General features: G+C 43.2%; 1 protein-coding gene across 1 annotated transcript in view; it reads left to right on the top strand.

Annotated features, from left to right (window-relative positions):
• The first annotated feature begins 10,748 nt into the window (after positions 1-10,748).
• lepr (leptin receptor) overlaps positions 10,749-20,009 on the top strand; it is a 56,774-nt gene continuing 47,513 nt past the window's right edge. Inside the window, exon 1 of the mRNA XM_039002003.1 lies at positions 10,749-10,990. The gene's annotated coding sequence lies outside the window, so the exon portion shown is untranslated. The remainder of the gene's footprint in view (positions 10,991-20,009) is intronic.

Genomic DNA, 20,009 nt, shown 5'->3' with positions numbered 1-20,009 from the left:
TGGTGAAATTCTGCAAGGCTATGTTAAGTTAAATAAATGACTATTGTAAGTGCCTATGTGCAAAATAAAGTATGTCATTTTCATCTTTAAATCACAAAAAAATAAGCCAATTTAAAAAAATGTAAACGTCTGTGAAACTGTATGTTTACTTGTGGATAAAAAATAGATACATCTAAAATCAAGATGCGTCCATGTGTTTGTCTACATGCCCTTTTAAAAACAATGCCGATATTGGAGTAAACCTATTTTGGCTAGACAAGTAACTATGATAAGCTTGCAAGCTGAGTTTGAATAAGACATCCGATTAATACTTCGCATTTATAACGGTTGGTTTTACTATATCTAATAAATAACCAAGTCACTAGATAAGAGCACTAGATAAAAGAAATACATGTCTTTCATCTGCCCCTGCAAGCCAGTCAGCATACGAGTCATCACGCTCCTTCATCTGATTGGTTGTTTTCCACAAACCGTAAACCGGCATACGCATCATCACACTCTCTCATCTGATTGGTTGAGTACCCCTCTGTCCTGCATGGATGGATGGATGGATGATGACATGGAAGCACACACACACACACACACACACACACTAGCTGTCACGTTGGTATGAATGATTCGGGAGACAGGCGCAGGAATGAGTAATAGTTTTTTTTATTATACCCAAATTACAGCGTGCCATGTAAAGGCACGGGGACGAAGACCTAACACGTATACAAAACACAGGGTTGAAACCCAAACAAAAGAGCGAGGAGTACCTCGGATAAATAACACAAGCGCACAATGATTATCACACGGGACGAGACCTGTAATCATCTGCACAATACACGTGGCACGAAAACCAAAACGACATAGCATAGGTACTCACATGACCAACAGACATTGGAACAATAATCGACAGCCCAATGGAGAAACAAAGGGCACATTTCTACAAATACAACCAGTGGGAATGGGGACCAGGTGTGCGCAATGACACAGTTCCGGAGGGATCCATGACACACACGCGTATAATTTGGGGGAGCACTTCTATCAGTAAGCAGCATTTTACATTTCTATGGAGGTGTTACTTTATGCAAATTAGTGAATAAGTCATAAATGAAAAGCTAGATCTTTACTGTATGTCCTAGACTGAACTGAAGGAACAAATATCATCTGATCCCAATCTGCAAGGCCAACTCAGCTGCATTCCAATTCTCTACCCTTTTTCCAGAAGTGTGCCCTCATTCACTCTCCCTCTTGCATTTAAAACCACTGCATTGGTGTATGGCTGGTGGAAGTTTCCACCAAATTCCTTACACTACTCCTTTTTTCTTCATTTGAATCCATGAAGGGGAGTGTACTGTACTGTATGTGTGCAAACGTCTGGAAGATGTCCTGAGTTGTCCTTGCGGATGGCATGTCCATTTAGCCTGGGAAATGAAACTCTTGCAGCTATGGGACACAGGGTTATTCATAGCAGGGGCCCTGGGCAAGGGTCCAGTGGAAACACTGTAGACTAAGGAGGATGCCTAACACAGACCTTCCACAAACATGTAAATATACAGACACTACTAATACCAACCCTGTTATTTACAGGAAAAATATGAACAAATTATATTTCCTTTCGTTATACAGTTTTAAAGGAAAATAAGTTACAAAGCGCTAAGGTATAACCTAGCCTTTTGTTAATAGAGGTGGGAGATACTTAGCTTGGCCTTTAGTCTTCATGCTCCACTGGGCCTGAATTGCACTCTTGTACAGTACCATGCTTCAGTGCTAATACTCTGCAAGCTTCTGCTATCCTACCTCTGTAAAATCAGTTTTATAGTGAGCACTGCTCTTAGGGGGCATCAAAGGTGAAAAGGCTACCCCAGTCAGCGGCTGCTGGCCTGTTTGACACCTGCCATAACACGGTCTATTCTATTGCAACAAGATCTCACAAACTCGTGTCGACTCTTGACGTTTGTCCAAGTGGTGCAAATGGCAAGTTGTGACATTATGCAGCATGGCTTTGTCAGACATCAGAATTTTCTTCTGTCTGATTTTGGCCTGTGTCAGCAGGGGTTAATTGGCTGAGTGTCTTGGCAAGGCCAAGAGCTGTCAGAACCTTCAGAAGAGGCTCACTTTATTTACAAAATAAAAAAAGCCAAATCTAGGATATGACCTTTCCTCTGTGGACTTCAAGCGGCATTGTCGAGAGGAGGCATCGCAGGTGGCCAGAAACGAATCTCACATTTGACGGTTGTATAGCACCTTTGACTACAGCTTTGCGGTTTGACGATTGTGTCTTTTGGACAAACATTGGTGAAATATAGCAGTGAGATGTGAGATCATGTTGTTGGCAGACAATGGTAAGCGAAGCCATACTGACTGCCAGGACAGAATTCATAGTCTAATGAAAGGATGCTCGGCCAGCTTTTGTTGGCCACCATCGATCTCATCAGTAGGACAATCAATTTAGCCGACCGGCGAGATAGATCCATCACCAGGGAAAGAGTTACAGCCCGGTTTGTGGATTTAATGGTGGACAAACTTCAGAATGCCAGCTAGGCTTGCCTGTGACGTAGATAGTAAATCCTCTGTTGTTCCTCGCACCTTGTAAACTAAACATTTTCTCCCTCAGGAAAATGCTACTTCACTCCGTTGCTATGGCTATTCACTACTCAAGATAAGAGATGACACAGTCACTGCTATCTAGATAAATTGATTTGACATGAGCATATTAATTTGCTAAACAATAGCCAACAGTCGATTAATTAGATGGCGTTTCAAAGCGCAATAGTCTTCGTAGCCAGAGTCATATGAATGCGGCTCGTATCACATGCAACAACGTCATTAAATATTTCTACTGGTAGCAAGGATACCCTACCACCTAGTTTTCATATTATTTCATATTCTTTTCATATTACCCCCCTTGCGATCCTATTATGCCACTCTAGACTACAGGTACCTATCCACAATGTATGTGTCTCTCCGTGTATGTTCCTGTATATAGGTGGTGGCTCGGCTACTGTTCTTTCTGCTCAGCACGTCAAATGATGGAATCGGTTTATTAATTATTCATCAGTGTGCAGTGCACCATGTGACCACTTTCCTGGGAGCATGACATCATCGGAGGATGTCATTCTTACAAGAAGTGGGTTGATGCCTGGTGAGAGGAGAATGATGTCACCCCCCTGAATGCATGTGTAAGTCTGGTGTCCTTTCTAGTGTACTGTAATGTAGCCTACTGTACTGTCTCACACATGTTCTTTGTCAAAGCCAACTGTGATTTTACCCATTGTGATTGTGTGAAGCCCACTGAGTGAACTATACTATGAATATAACGATTCATTGTAACATGGGCTAAAAAGGATCTTAATGCTTTCTGGAAGACAATCCCCACATCAGTTAATATCTCTGTGATCTCAGTGTGGAGTTGTGGTGTGAATATAGGGTAGTATAGGTGTCACGCCCTGACCTTAGAGAGCCTTTTTATGTCTCTATCTGGTTTGGTCAGGGTGTGATTTGGGTGGGCATTCTATGTTCTTTATTTCTAGGTTTTGTGTTTCTATGTTTTGGCCGGGTATGGTTCTCAATCAGGGACAGCTGTCTATCGTTGTCTCTGATTGGGAATCATACTTAGGCAGCCTGTTTTGCCACCTTAGGTTGTGGGATGTTGTTTTTTGTTAGCTCTGTGTAGCCTTCAGAACGTGACGTTATTTTGTTTGGTGTTTGGATTTAATAAAGAAGCATGAACACGTATCACGCTGCACCTTGGTCTCATCCTTCCGACGAGCGTTATAATAGGATTTGGAACCTTTGTCTGCCTTTGGTATCTTCCTGCCCTTGATGGCCTACTTACACCCACACACTGCAGGCTGTGGAGATAGCTGCAGAAATGTATCACAGCTGCAATCCAGCACACCATGTGGAGGATAGGACTAGACAGGGGTCTGACAGGGAAGACCAATTAATGCAACCCACAAAATATAGCCTACATAAAACGATAATAGGGTGCCCCTACATATGACGCATCCTATACTCACAGGGCTTTCCATCTCATCACACAAGCATGCCTGCACACACCCCCACCCTCAAAAGCAATAAAATGGCCTTCTTTAGACTAGTTGAGTATATGGAGCATCAGCATTTGTGGGTTCGATTACAGGCTCAAAATGGCCAGAAACAAAAAAAATTCTTCTGAAACTCGTCAGTCTATTCTTGTTCTGAGAAATGAAGGCTATTCCATGCGAGACATTGCCAAGAAACTGAAGATCTCGTACTACTCTCTGTGTACTACTCCCTTCACAGAACAGCGTAAAATGGCTCTAACCAGAATAGAAAGAGGAGTGGGAGGCCCCGGTGCACATCTGAGCAAGAGTACAAGTTCATTAGAGTGTCTAGTTTGAGAAACGGACGCCTCACAAGCCCTCAACTGGCAGCTTCATTAAATAGTACCCGCAAAACACCACTCTCAACATCAACAGTGAAGCGGCGACTCCGGGATGCTGGACGGAGTTGCAAAGGAAGAAAATATTAAGATGGGCAAAAGAACACAGACACTGGACAGAGGAACTCTGCCTAGAAGGTCAGCATCCCAGAGTCGCCTCTTCACTGTTGACGTTGAGACTGATGTTTTGTGGGTACTATTTAATGAAGCTGCCAGTTGAGGACTTGTGAGGCATCTGTTTGTTTATTACTTTATTTTTTTTAAACTGCATTGTTGGTTAGGGCTTGTAAATCAGCATTTCACTGTAAGGTCTACCTGTTGCATTTGGCGCATGTGACATACAATTTGATTTGATTTGAAATGATCTTCCAAAGTCAAACTTTACAATATTAACACATCTGCTTACTATAATAGAATGAAAAAAGGAAGAAGACGGTTTTGGTGAAAAGAGGTTTTGTTTCCTTTACATGCAAAACATAGTTAGACAAGGACATGCTCCAGGTGTCAAACTGTGTTTCACTGAGGAATCAGACTGTCATCTCTGTCAGGGAACAAACAACCTGCTAAGAACAGTTACCCACCTCTGCTTTGGCTGTGTGCCTCTCATACAGAATCAAGTTTAAAGTTTTATTAGTCATATGTACGGGATACACATGGTATACACTGTCCAACAAAATGCTTACTTACAGGTTCCTTCTCCACAATGCAACAACAATAAGAAATAATAAAAGCTAAGAATACCAACATAAAGTAAATGGCTCAGTAGAATAAACATTTTAGCACAAGTATAGTCAGAAAGGCACAATTTATAGTCCAATATTTACATGTGTTTTGGGGGGATTGGGGTGTTTAAATGGTGCAGTATTTAGCAATCACCCAGGGAATCACCCAGGAAATTAGAGAGTATTTATCCCAGACCAATTAATATTAATGTACATGAAAGACCAGGTAGATGGGATACTTATTCATCATGATTAGCATATTACTCATTATGTACGTTTGTCACGTGACCTGATGTTATAATGTTTAGTTTAACATGTGTGTGTGTGTGTGTGTGTGTGTGTGTGTGTGTGTGTGTGTGTGTGTGTGTGTGTGTGTGTGTGTGTGTGTGTGTGTGTGTGTGTGTGTGTGTGTGTGTGTGTGTGTGTGCGTGTGTGTGTGTGTGTGTGTGTGTGTGTGTGTCTCTATTGTGTTCAAAATCAGTCTTACTCTCAGTAATGGACAGTTGTTCTCATTAGCAAGTATTATAAAGTAGCCTACTGAGATGGTCTGATAAAGTAGTCTACTGAGATGGTCTGATAAAGTAGCCTACAGAGATGGTCTGATAAAGTAGCCTACTGAGATGGTCTGATAAAGTAGCCTACTGAGATGGTCTGATAAAGTAGCCCACAGAGATGGTCTGATAAAGTAGCCTACTGAGATGGTCTGATAAAGTAGCCCACAGAGATGGTCTGATAAAGTAGCCTACAGAGATGGTCTGATAAAGTAGCCTACTGAGATGGTCTGATAAAGTAGCCTACAGAGATGGTCTGATAAAGTAGCCCACAGAGATGGTCTGATAAAGTAGCCTACTGAGATGGTCTGATAAAGTAGCCTACAGAGATGGTCTGATAAAGTAGCCCACAGAGATGGTCTGATAAAGTATCCTACTGAGATGGTCTGATAAAGTAGCCCACAGAGACGGTCTGATAACGTAGCCCACAGAGATGGTCTGATAAAGTAGCCTACTGAGATGGTCTGATAACGTAGCCCACTGAGATGGTCTGATAAAGTAGCCCACAGAGATGGTCTGATAAAGTAGCCTACAGAGATGGTCTGATAAAGTAGCCTACTGAGATGGTCTGATAAAGTAGCCTACTGAGATGGTCTGATAACGTAGCCCACTGAGATGGTCTGATAAAGTAGCCCACAGAGATGGTCTGATAAAGTAGCCTACAGAGATGGTCTGATAAAGTAGCCTACTGAGATGGTCTGATAAAGTAGCCTACAGAGATGGTCTGATAAAGTAGCCCACAGAGATGGTCTGATAAAGTAGCCTACAGAGATGGTCTGATAAAGTAGCCCACAGAGATGGTCTGATAAAGTAGCCCACAGAGATGGTCTGATAAATTAGCCTACTGAGATGGTCTGATAAAGTAGCCTACAGAGATGGTCTGATAAAGTAACCCACAGAGATGGTCTGATAAAGTAGCCTACAGAGATGGTCTGATAAAGTAACCCACAGAGATGGTCTGATAAAGTAGTCTACTGAGATGGTCTGATAAAGTAGCCTACTGAGATCATAAGAGATTGAGGAAATAAGGTTTACATTCTAGCGCTGTGGGAACTTTTTTCCCATCCTTTGATCTGCAGCCTACTCTGTGGTTGTGACCAGTTACTATAGTGAGATAAAGTCGTTTCAGGATTCCAATACAGGGGTATCTTTCATCATTAACAAAAAGGGACTTAGGAAAAAGGGACTTTTTTTCAGAACAGGGCAGAGAGTTAATTAATATTAATAATATGCATGTCAATCACTCCTGGCTCAAAGTGGAGGAGACATTGACTTCATCACTACTTGTATTTATGAGAGGTATTGACATGTTGTATGCACCGAGCTGTCTGTTTGAACTACTGGCGCACAGCTCGGACACCCATGCATATCCCACAGGACATGCCACAAGAGGTCTCTTCACAGTCCCCAAGTCCAGAACAGACTATGGGAGGCACACAGTACCACATAGAGCCATGACTACATGGAACTCTATTCCACATCAAGTAACTGATGCAAGCAGTAAAATTTGATTTAAAAAACAGATAAAAATACACCTTATGGAACAGCGGGGACTGTGAAGCAATCAAAATATAGGCATACACTCACACGATAACATACGCACTATACACACATGTACACATGGATTTGTTTGTGTAGATATGTTGTAGTGGTGGAGTAGGGGCCTGAAGGCACACAGTGTATTGTGAAATCTGTGAATGCATTGTAATGTTCTGAAAATGGTATAAGCTGCCTTAATTTGCTGGACCCCAGGAAGAGTAGCTGCTGTCTTGGCAGGAACTAACGGGGATCCATAATAAACCCCAGGAAGAGTAGCTGCTGCCTTGGCAGGAACTAACAGGGATCAATAATAAAACCCAGGAAGAGTAGCTGCTGTCTTGGCAGGAACTAACGGGGATCCATAATAAACCCCAGGAAGAGTAGCTGCTGCCTTGGCAGAAACTAACGGGGATCCATAATAAACCCCAGGAAGAGTAGCTGCTGTCTTGGCAGGAACTAACGGGGATCCATAATACACCCCAGGAAGAGTAGCTGCTGCCTTGGCAGGAACTAACAGGGACCCATAATAAACCCCAGGAAGAGTAGCTGCTGTCTTGGCAGGAACTAACGGGGACCCATAATAAACCCCAGGAAGAGTAGCTGCTGTCTTGGCAGGAACTAACGGAGATCCATAATAAACCCCAGGAAGAGTAGCTGCTGTCTTGGCAGGAACTAACGGAGATCTATATTAAACCCCAGGAAGAGTAGCTGCTGCCTTGGCAGGAACTAACGGGAATCCATAATACACCCCAGGAAGAGTAGCTGCTGCCTTGGCAGGAACTAACGGGGATCCATAATAAACCCCAGGAAGAGTAGCTGCTGCCTTGGCAGGAACTAACGGGGATCCATAATAAACCCCAGGAAGAGTAGCTGCTGCCTTGGCAGGAACTAACGGGGATCCATAATACACCCCAGGAAGAGTAGCTGCTGCCTTGGCAGGAACTAACGGGGAACCATAATAAACCCCAGGAAGAGTAGCTGCTGCCTTGGCAGGAACTAACAGGGATCCATAATAAACCCCAGGAAGAGTAGATGCTGCCTTGGCAGGAACTAACAGGGATCCATAATAGAAATACAAACATTATGAGAAAGGTATTTTTCCTACTCCAGTGGCTCTCAGAATGAGTTGTTGGGACTCTGTCCTCACTTTAAATCAGACAGGCTGTGACTGTCCATGACTGCCTGGTATTCAGACCCTGATATATGCCCGTCTGTGTGTTTACATTGGGATGCAGCAGGAACACTACTGCTTCTGGGATGGACGGATTAGAAATGTGTTGTTCAGGTTGCTCAGGACTGAAGTTGTACTTTGGTGAAAGCAAGGAATGTGGACTCAAATGTAATCAATCTGCCACACCTCCAGAGTATAGATGAAATTAATGTATTATTTTTAAATCCCAGCCAGGGTTGTCAAAGGACAACAGAGCCTGAAGCCAGATATCCTTATTTCTCCTTCACCCATCTTTTTTTCTGCTAATGCAACACCTCAATATCATGCTTCTATTTATGCTTAATCAGACACAATAATAGCTATAACACTCAGGTAGTTTCAAGGGAGGAAGATTTCATGTAAATTGTAAAGGAAACTGATAAATAGGATGAATATGATGTGATAAATAACCATCACCTCATGGTAACTATTAGTCCATATACAGTGCATTCGGAAAGTATTCAGACCACTTGACTTTTCCACATTTTGTTATGTTACAGCCTTATTCTAAAATGTATTAAATTGTTTTTGTCCCTCATCAATCTACAGACAATACCCCATAATGACAAAGTAAAAACAGGTGAAGACATTTTTTCAAATGTGTATATATATTTAAAAAAAAATGAAATATTGCATTTACATAAGTATTGAGACCCTTTACACAGCAACTTTGTTTAGTCACCGTTACAGCCTTGAGGCAGCAATTACAGCCTTGAGTCTTCTTGGGTATGACGCAACAAGCTTGGCACACCTGTATTTGGAGAGTTTCTCCCTTTCTTCTCTGCAGATCCTTTCAAGCTCGGTCAGGTTGGATGGGGATTGTCACTGCACAGCTATTTTCAGGTCTGTCCAGAGATGTTCGATCAAGTTCAAGTCTGGGCTCTGGCTGGGCCACTCAAGGACATTCAGAGACTTGTCCCAAAGCCTCTCCTGCGTTGTCTTGGCTGTGTGCTTAGGGTTGTTGTCCTGTTGGAAGGTGAACCTTTGCCCCAGTCTGAGGTCCTGAGCGCTCTGGAGCAGGTTTTCATCAAGGATCTCTCTGTATTTTGCTCAGTTCATCTTTCCCTCGATCCTGACTAGTCTCCCAGTCTCTGCCGCTGAAAAACATCCCCACAGCATGATGATGCCACCACCATGCTTCACCGTAGGGATGGTGCCAGGTTTCCTCCAGACATGATGCTTGACATTCAGGCCAAAGATTTCAATCTTGGTTTCATTAGACCAGGAAATCTTGTTTCTCATGGTCTGAGAGTCCTTTAGGTACCTTTTGGCAAACTCCAAGCGGGCTGTCATGTGCCTTTTACTGAAGAGTGGCTTCCGTCTGGCCACTCTACCATAAAGGCCTGATTGGTGGAGTGCTGCATAGATGGCTGTCCTTTTGGAAAGTTCTCCCATCTCCACAGAGGAACTCTGGAGCATCTTCAGAGTGACCATTGGGTTCTTGGTCACCTCCCTGACCAAGGCCCTTCTCCCCCGATTGCTCACTTTGGCTGGGTGGAGGCCACTGTGTTCTTACTCATGTATGGGCCTACTTTTCAGTTAAAATAACAGCTACCCTTTGACTATACAATATAAAAAATGTCCCTAGGGGCTACAAACTTGCCATGACTAAACTATCTCTGAAACTGTAATATGACATCTCATTAAGGATGATTTCACTCCTTTTTTCTACTTTAATAATTTCACATTGTCCTCCAAAGCAATGTTATGATCATTTTCCCATTATGAATGTGTTATTATTAATGCCTCTGGGACTAAATACAATTAATAATTATTTTTATTAGCCTAATTACTATATATAACTTTTTGGGTGATCAACCAAATGTACATAGAAATGTGAAATATAGATCTGGTAGATATGTACTATGTAGCTATTTCTATGCTTCCCGTTACATTTTTGTGTCTTTTACTTTTTGTACACCAGCTTCAAACAGCTGAAAATACAATATTTTGTGTTATGGAACATATATTTGACAGTGGTTTAGATGGTACAATGATTATCTACACTATACTTACTTGTTTTGTCACATAAACTGAAATTTAAGCAACTTTTTGCAACCAGGAAATGGCAGACCGATTTATGCATAGTGCATATTTAATTGTGCATTGTCAACCATGTTATATTGTGTTGGAGACATTTTTATTATAATTGTGTTTTTAATGGTTATTAGAACAGTGTTATTATTTGGTAGGCGATAGTTCCCGTGACGATATTGTCTCATGCATAACCTACGCCACTCCCTTCTCCAAACCTAGAGGACCGCTAGTGAAGAGCGCGGTTCAGTTAGCTACATGTCGGGGAGAAGAGACAGCGCTGGGAAACATACTGGACTTCAATGACAAGGAACTGTTTCAGCATTCTGACATTGCTTTAACAGTATGGTCTACAACAGTAGCTTATTATCCGCCCTTGAATTGGTGAAGGAATGAGGCGAACTATTGGCTAGCATACTGAGTCCCCTCTCAAAACTTCGGTATTTGTTGCATAGTAATTCACTGACTGGATAACTATCAGCTACTGGGAAATCGGCGACTTGGAGAGGAAGCAAAATATCAAGTAAGGCACAGTTAATTAATGTTCTCTTCTAAATGTTTGAATTGTAGCCTACAATTTAGAGCAGTACGCGCTTTCAAGATCAGTGCAACATTCAAGAATATTTGTAGTCCATGTGTAAGAACTCAAGGGGCTCTTTTTTGTGGTATTTTATGGGGATTCCTGGAGTCCACATAAAACATGACAAAACAGAACATGAATAAACAAGAACAGCTCAAGCACAAAACGACATACATTTTAAAACGGTACACATAGTCGACATACAGTATAAATACAAACAAAGCTGTCTCAGTGTGTCTGTGTGTCACCTGGCCAGATATGTTTGCTGCATGCTTTTCTTTCTAAGTGAAAAAACAACTAAAGTGTATATATATTTTTGCCTTCTTATTTGTTATTTTTTTCATCCAGGCTGTATAGCTTATATGCATATATTTGTTTTTGGTTAAAGATTGCAAGTAAAAAAAAAAGAGAAAACAAACTCTTATAGCCATATTTGAGCAATTCTGGCATGCATAAATAATGTATTGGAAGGCCCTCTAGAGTAACTTGTGCAACTGCGTTTCTAAAGAAATCAACCAGGATTTCCTCCCGGTGATGCAAGCCCCAGCGCGCCCAGTTTGGAACTGGTTGAATGCTGTGACTCACATTGCGTCGGTGGCTTCGTAGAGTAGGTTGTTAGGCAATACTCCCAGAGGCATGCAATCGAAGGACTGAGATTTGGGTGTCAAAAACAGACTTCACACCTTTTTATAGGATAATTAATCTACATTGATGTTCAGGCTATGGATGGAATTCAGCAGGTTAGCGTTTTTCCTCATGAATCTTGCTCTGGAGGCAGCTCTGCATTTCCACGTCATTTCACCAACAAAAATTAAATATCATGACGTTGAATCAACGTGGGAAACGGTTGGATTTGAAGAAGGCATCAACATAAGGGAATTTCGTAGGTTAAAAGGGGACTTTTAATCGAAATCCAATGACATGGTAAAATGTGTAGTTGATTTCACTTTTAATTCACTTTAGTTGACAACTCAACCAAATGTAAATCAAACCAAATGTAAATCAAACCTAGATGTTGAACTGACATGTGGGTGGTCACTAGCTGACAGCCACAAAGTTATACAATCTGATTAGAAACCTAACCCTAACCACACTGCTAAACCTAATAACTAACCCTAACCTTAAATGAAGACCGAAAAGCACCTTTTTGTATTCATACATTTTTACAATACAGTACATTTTTAATTTGCAGCTGGCCTATCTAAGGGGAAAATCGCTCAGTTCTGCTCGTGGCAATGTGTCAACCTGCTGAAATTCAATCGGTACTCAAAATGAGATGAGAGATTTGATTTGGCCACTGATCTATGTGAATACCCATGAGGTGCTTTATCAAATCTGGACCACATTTGTTTATCAAATCTTGATGGTTTTCCATTTGACTAGTGATTAACATTAATTTATTTTCTGGTCATTTGAAATTTGTGATACGCCTACCACCATATGTTGTTATTGTCATTGGCAGAGTACAACTTGTTTTGATATGTGATCTAATGAATATGAGGCATGTGTGTACCAGCACGGGCTGTGATGGAGAGGATTCACTTTCTCATTTAGGGCCCGATCATGCCCAATGCTTCCTTCTCATCATTATACTGGATATCATAAGGTGAATGCACCAATTTGTAAGTCGCTCTGGATAAGAGCGTCTGCTAAATGACTTAAATGTAAATGTAAATGTATACTGATAGCAGTTTGATAACACACACACACACAGGTTGTTATATCACATTGAATAACACCTAGTCCAGTTGTTATTGCTCAGTGGCCTAACTCATCCCTATGGATTGTCTAGGAATAGGTCTCTCAGCTGCAGGTGGCCACTTGGCTGAGTAGCTGTCCATCCATGGTACTTTATTGTAACCTGGGATGTTATTGTTTTGAACAAGAGAACCAATGAATTCATGGATGCAGTCATTGATCTGTATTTATGTTTGGAGTAATGCTTGCAAAGGGTAAGATATTGATGTTTGGTGTGGGAATCAAGTTCCCAGACTAGGTAAAAACACTTTCTCATTACTGAGTGAGTCAACTAGGGCAGCAGGTAGCCTAGCGGTTAGGGCATTGGGCCAGTAACCGAAAGGTTGCTAGTTAGAATCCCAGAGCCATGAACATATTCAGTCATGTCCACTGTAGCTCATTATAAACTCAGGGAAAAAAAGAAACGTCCCTTTTTCAGAACCATGTCTTTTAAAGATAATTCATAAAAAATCCAAATAAATCCACAGATCTTCATTGTAAAGGGTTTAAACACTGTTTCCCATGCTTGTTCAATGAAGAACCATAGACAATTAATGAACATGCACCTGTGGAATGGTCGTTAAGACACTAACAGCTTACAGACGGTAAGCACAGTTATGAAAACTTAGGACACTAAAGAGGCCTTTCTACTGACTCTGAAAAACACCAAAATAAAGATGCCCAGGGTCCCTGGTCATCTGCGTGAACACGCCTTAGGAATGCTGCAAGGAGGCATGAGGACTGCAGATGCGGCCAGGGCAATAAATTCCAATGTCCATACTGTGAGGCGCCTAAGACAGCACTACAGGGAGACAGGACCAACAGCTGATCGTCCTCGCAGTGGCAGACCATGTGTAACAACACCTGCACAGGATCGGTACATCCGAAAATCACACCTGCGGGACAGGTACAGGATGGCAACAACTGCCCGAGTTACACCAGGAACACACAATCCCTCCATCAGTGCTCAGACTGTCCGCAATAGGTTGAGAGAGGCTGGACTGAGGGCTTGTAGGCCTGTTGTAAGGCAGGTCCTCACCAGACATGGGCAGACATGGGCACAAACCCACCGTCGTTTCACCAGACAGGACTGGCAAAAGTGCTCTTCACTGACGAGTCACGGTTCTGTCTCACCAGGGATGATGGTCGGATTCACGTTTATCATCAAAGGAATGAGCATTACACCGAGGCCTGTACTCTGGAGCGAGATTGATTTGGAGGTGGAGGGTCCGTCATGGTTTGGGGTGGTGTGTCACAGCATCATCGGACTATGCTTGTTGTCATAGCAGGTAATCTCAACGCTGTGCGTTACAGGGAAGATATCCTCCTCCCTCATGTGGTACACTTCCCGCAGGCTCATCCTGACATGACCCTCCAGCATGACAATGCCACCAGCCATACTGCTTGTTCTGTGTGTGATTTCCTGCAAGACAGGAATGTCAGTGTTCTGCCATGGACAGCGAAGAGCCCAGATCTCAATCCCATTGAGCACGTCTGGATCGGAGGGTGAGGGCTAGGGCCATTCCCCCCCCAGAAATGTCTGGGAACTTGCAGGTGCCTTTGTGGAAGAGTGGGGTAACATCTCACATCAAGAGCTGGCAAATTTGTTGCAGTCCATGAGGAGGAGATGCACTGCAGTACTTAATGCAGCTGGTGGCCACACCAGATACTGACTGTTACTTTTGATTTTGACCCCCCCTTTGTTCAGGGACACATTATTCAATTTCTGATAGTCACATGTCTGTGGAACTTGTTCAGTTTATGTCTCAGTTGTTGAATCTTAAGTTGATACAAATATTTACACATGTTAAGTTTATTGAAAATAAACGCAGTTGACAGTGAGAGAACGCTTCTTTTTTTGCTGGGTTTAGTAACATTGTTGCCTGTATTTTCACTGCCTTTGAGGAATAATTTTAAAGTTATATTATTAGTTATCATTACACTATTTGAGAAAAGTGTTTCTTATCTGCCTATCCCTTGTTTTCCAGGGTTGTTAGGTGCACCTGCACACAGCTGACCTCTGGTTTTGTCTATGGACGGAAGGGACTTTTCGTAGCTGGTTAGGAGAACTTACACAGCATGTTAACATAATTTAATGTTGCAGGTTAGGAGAATTAGGTTAAGGTTAGGAAAAGGGTTAGGGTTAGCTAAAATGATCTCCCAAACTGCTACGAAAAGTAACTTCCGTCCATAGCTGTGTAACATATAGTCACAACCAGAAATGCTGGTAATGGTGGCTTTCCCCTGCTCAGATGTTGCATGGATCAACCAATGGTTGCGTGCCACTTCATCGACTGTGTCATCGACTGACACATTGCTTTAACATATGATGTGGTTAGCTGATAAAAGGGAGTTTTCAGCCGTTATCGTGACTGTTGTATACATTCCACCTCAGGACAAGAAAAATAATGAACTGGCACTTAACTGTACAAGGCAATAAACGAGCAAGAACCTACATCGAGGCTACTTTTTTCTTTTCTACTAACTAAGGCATGTGATGGCGAACATCATCAACACGTCTCCAACACCACTAGAGGCGATTTTAAAGTCCTAGACCACTGTTATTCTACCTGCAATTATACAAGGCCCTCCCTCGTCCGCCATTCGGCAAATCAGATCATGACTCCCTACTCCTGCTTGCTGTTTACAAGCATAAACTCAAACAGGAAGTACCCGTGACTTGCTCTGTTGAGAAATGAGAATCCGAGATTATGCCACAAGACTGCTTTGCTAATTGGAATATGTTAAGAGAGTCCGCTGATAACATTGGTGAGATAAACACCTCCGTCACCGGCTTCATTAGAAAATGCGTCAGCGATGTCCCCACTGTGAGGGTTCGCTGCTTCCCCAATCAAAAGCCCTGGATTAACACAGAGGTTGGCGCTAAACTAAAGGAAAGGGCTACCTCACCCAGAGCTATCGCATACAACCCTGAGACTACAGCTGCGGACAGGAATAAGTACAAGAATTCCTGCAACGACATCCGCAGAGTTATCAAACAAGCAAAAGGACACTATAGGAATAAGGTGGAATCATATTACACAGGCTCTGCCGCCTGCCGCATGTGGCAGGGGCTACAGACCATTACCGATTATGAAGAAGGACCCAGCCGCGATCTGCCCAATAATGCCACTCTACCAGATGCACTCAATGCATTTTATGCCCCTTTGATGACGACAACATCATCATCATGCCGAGTTTGAGGGCCGTCACCGACCAAGAGGATTGAGCGATCTCGCTCTCCGAGGCCGACGTGAGAAAGGTCTTTAATCAGGTAAAAACCCGCAAGGCCGGGCCACGACGGTATTCCAGGTCGCGTTCTCAGAGCATGCGCAGAATAGCTGGCATATTCACAGTCAATTTCAACCTCCTTATCCCAGTCTGTAGTCCCCACATGTTTTAAGATGACCACCATCATTCCTGTCCCCAAGAACTCTAAGGCTTCATGCCACAATGACTACTTATATGACCACTCACTTATCTAATCATGAAGTACTTTGAGAGACTTGTTATGGCACACATCAACTCCATCATCCCAGACACCTTAAACCCACTCCAATTTGCATACCACCCCAACAGATCCATAGAAGACACCATCTCAATTGCTTTCCACACTGCCCTCACCCACTTAGATAAGAAGAATACTTACAGTACCAGTCAAAAGTTTGGACACACCTACTCAGAGAATGCCAATATTGTGCAAAGCTATCATAAAGGCAAAGGGTGGCAACTTTGAGGAATCTCAAATCTGTTTTACACTTTTTTTGGTTACTACATGATTCCATATGTTATTTCATAGTTTTGATGTCTTCACTATTCTACAATGTAGAAAATAGTAAAAATATAGAAAAACCCTGGAATGAGTAGGTGTTAAATTTTGACTGGTACTGTGTGTGTACCAGACACAATTGTCCCCTCCAAGCTTGTCACTAGACTTAGGACTCTGGGTCTGAACACCTCCCTCCGCAAATGGATTCTGGAGTTCCTGACGGGCCGACCCCAGGTGGTGAGAGTATGCAACATCACCTATGCCACGCTGACCCTCAACATAAGGGCCCCACAGGGGTGTGTGCTTAGTCATCTCCTGTACTCCCTGATCACCCACGACTGTGTGGCCACGCACGACTCCAACACCAAGTTTTCTCCCCAATTTCGTGGTATCCAATTGGTAGTTACAGTCTTGTCTCATTGCTGCAACTCCTGTACGGACTCGGGAGAGGCGAAAGTCGAAAGCTGTGCGTCCTCCGAAACCCAACCAAGTCGCACTGCTTCTTGACACAATACCCACTTAATCCGGAAGCCAGCCGCACCAATGTGTCGTAGGAAACACCGTACATCTGGTGACCGTGTAAGCATGCACTGCGCCCGGCCCACCACAGGAGTCGCTAGTGCACGATGGGACAAGGATATCCCTGCCGGCCAAACCCACCCCTAACCCGGACGACGCTGGGCCAATTGTACGCCGCCCCATGGGCCTCCCAGTCGTGGCCGGCTGCGACAGAGCCTGGGCTCGAACCCAGAATTTCTAGTGGCACAACTAGCATTGCGATGCAGTGTCTTAGGCCTCACGAGTGGCGCAGTGATCTAGCACCATCATCAAGTTTGCTAACAACATGGCATGGTAGGCCTGATCACCGGTGACGATGAGTCAGCCTACAGGGAGGAGGTCAGTGACCTGGCAGTGTGGTGCCAGAGCAACAACCTTTCCCTTAACGTCAGTCAGACCAAGGAGCCGATCGTGGACTACAGGAAATGGGGGGGGGGGGGAGCACGCCCATATCCACATCGACGGGGCTGTAGTGGAGCATGTCGAGAGCTTTAAGTTCCTCAGTGTCCAAATCACTTAAGACTTAAAATGGTCTAAACACATGCGCACAGTTGTGAAGAAGGCTCAGGAGGTTGAAAAAGTTTGGCATGGGCCCTCAAATCCAGCCCAAGACAGCCCAGTACATACCTGGGGCTGAGCTCCCTGCCATCCAGGACATCTATATCTGTCACGCCCTGATCTGTTTCACCTGTTCCTGTGATTGTCTCCACCCCCTCCAGGTGTCGCTTATTTTCCCCAGTGTATTTATCCCTGTGTTTCCTGTGTCTCTGTGCCAGTTCATCTTGTATGTTAGTCAAGTCAACCAGCGTGTTTTCCCGTACTCCTTTTGCTATTCTCTTTTTGATAGTCTTCCTGGTTTTGACCCATGGCTGACCCTGGACTACTTTCCCGCCTGCCTGATCATCCTGCCTGCCCTGACCTTGATTCTGCCTGCCCTTCGGTACCTTTTGGACTCTGAACTGGTTTTGACCCTTTTGCCTGTCCACGATCATTCTCTTGCCTTACCCTATTGGATTAATAAATATTGTAAGACTCCAACCATCTGCCTCCTGTGTCTGCATCTGGGTCTCGCCTTATGTCATGATAATATCAGGCGGTGTGGAAGGAAGGCCCGGAAAATCGTTAGACTCCAACCACTCAAGCCATAGAATTTTCTCTCTGCATCCGCACGACAAGCGGTACCGGTGCATCAAGTCTTAGCCCAACAGGCTCTTGAACAGCTTCTATCCCGAAGCAATAGACTGATAAATAGCTAACAAAATAGCTACATGGACTGAGTTAACCTTGTATCTTTATTGACCTTTTTTAATTTGAGTTTTGTACTGTCTCTCACACACACACACACACACACACACACACACACACACACACACACTGCTCACACACACATATGCACATACATTTATACGGACTATACACACGCACACCCACTCACATGCAAGCTGCTGTTACTCTGTTTATCTTATATCCTGTTGCCTAGTCACCTTACCGCTATACATACAGTTGAAGTCGGAAGTTTACATACACCTTAGCCAAATACATTTAAACTCAGTTTTTCACAATTCCTGACATTTAATCCTAGTCAAAATTCCCTGTCGTAGGTCAGTTAGGATCACCACTTTATTTTAAGAATGTGAAATGTCAGAATAATAGCAGAGAGAATGATTTATTTCAGATTTTATTTCTTTCATCACGTTCCCAGTGGGTCAGAAGTTTACATACACTCAATTAGTATTTGGTAGCATTGCCTTTAAATTGTTTAACTTGGGTCAAATGTTTCGGGTAGCCTTCCACAAGCTTCCTACAATAAGTTGGGTGAATTTTGGCCCATTCCTCCTGACAGAGCTGGTGTAACTGAGTCAGGTTTGTAGGCCTCTTTGCTCAACGCATTTTCAGTTCTGCTCACAAATTTTCTATAGGATTGAGGTCAGGGCTTTGTGATGGCCACTCCAATACCTTGACTTTGTTGTCCTTAAGCCATTTTGCCACAACTTTGGAAGTTTGCTTGGTGTCATTGTCCATTTGGAAGACCCATTTGCGACCAACCTTTAACTTCCTGACTGATGTCTTGAGATGTTGCTTCAATATATCCACATAATTTTCCTCCCTCATGATGCCATCTATTTTGTGAAGTGCACCAGTTCCTCCTGCAGCAAAACCCTCCCACAACATGATGCTGCCACCCTCGTGCTTCACGGTTGGGATGCTGTTCTTCAGCTTGCAAGCCTCCCCCTTTTTCCTCCAAACATAACAATGGTCATTATGGCCAAACAGTTCTATTTTTGTTTCATCAGACCAGAGGACATTTCTCCAAAAAGTACAATCTTTGTCCCCATGTGCAGTTGCAAACCGTAGTCTAGCTTTTTTTATGGCGGTTTTAGAGCAGTGGCTTCTTCCTCGCTGAGCGGCCTTTCAGGATATGTCGATATAGGACTCGTTTTACTGTGGATATAGATACTTTTGTACCTGTTTCCTCCAGCATCTTCACAAGGTCCTTTGCTTTTGTTCTGGGATTGATTTGCACTTTTCGCAGCAAAGTACGTTCATCTCTAGGAGACAGAACGTGTCTCCTTCCTGAGCGGTATGATGGCTGCGTGGTCCCATGGTGCTTATACCTGTGTACTATTGTTTGTATAGATGGACGTGGTACCTTCAGGCATTTGGAAATTGCTTCCAAGGATGAACCAGACTTGTGGAGGTCTACAATTGTTATTCTGAGGTCTTGGCTGATTTCTTTTGATTTTCTCAGGATGTCAAGCAAAGAGGCACTGAGTTTGAAGGTAGGTCTTGAAATACATCCAAAGGTACACCTCCAATTGACTCCAATTATGTCAATTAGCCTATCAGAAGCTTCTAAAACCATGACATAATGTAACGTTCGTCTTTCGGGGAGAGAGT

The sequence above is a fragment of the Salvelinus namaycush genome, chromosome 10 (genome assembly GCF_016432855.1).
Source record: "Salvelinus namaycush isolate Seneca chromosome 10, SaNama_1.0, whole genome shotgun sequence".
NCBI lineage: Eukaryota > Metazoa > Chordata > Actinopteri > Salmoniformes > Salmonidae > Salvelinus > Salvelinus namaycush.
Note: the sequence above shows the minus strand (reverse complement) of the source record. Positions and strands in the feature narration are given on the sequence as shown.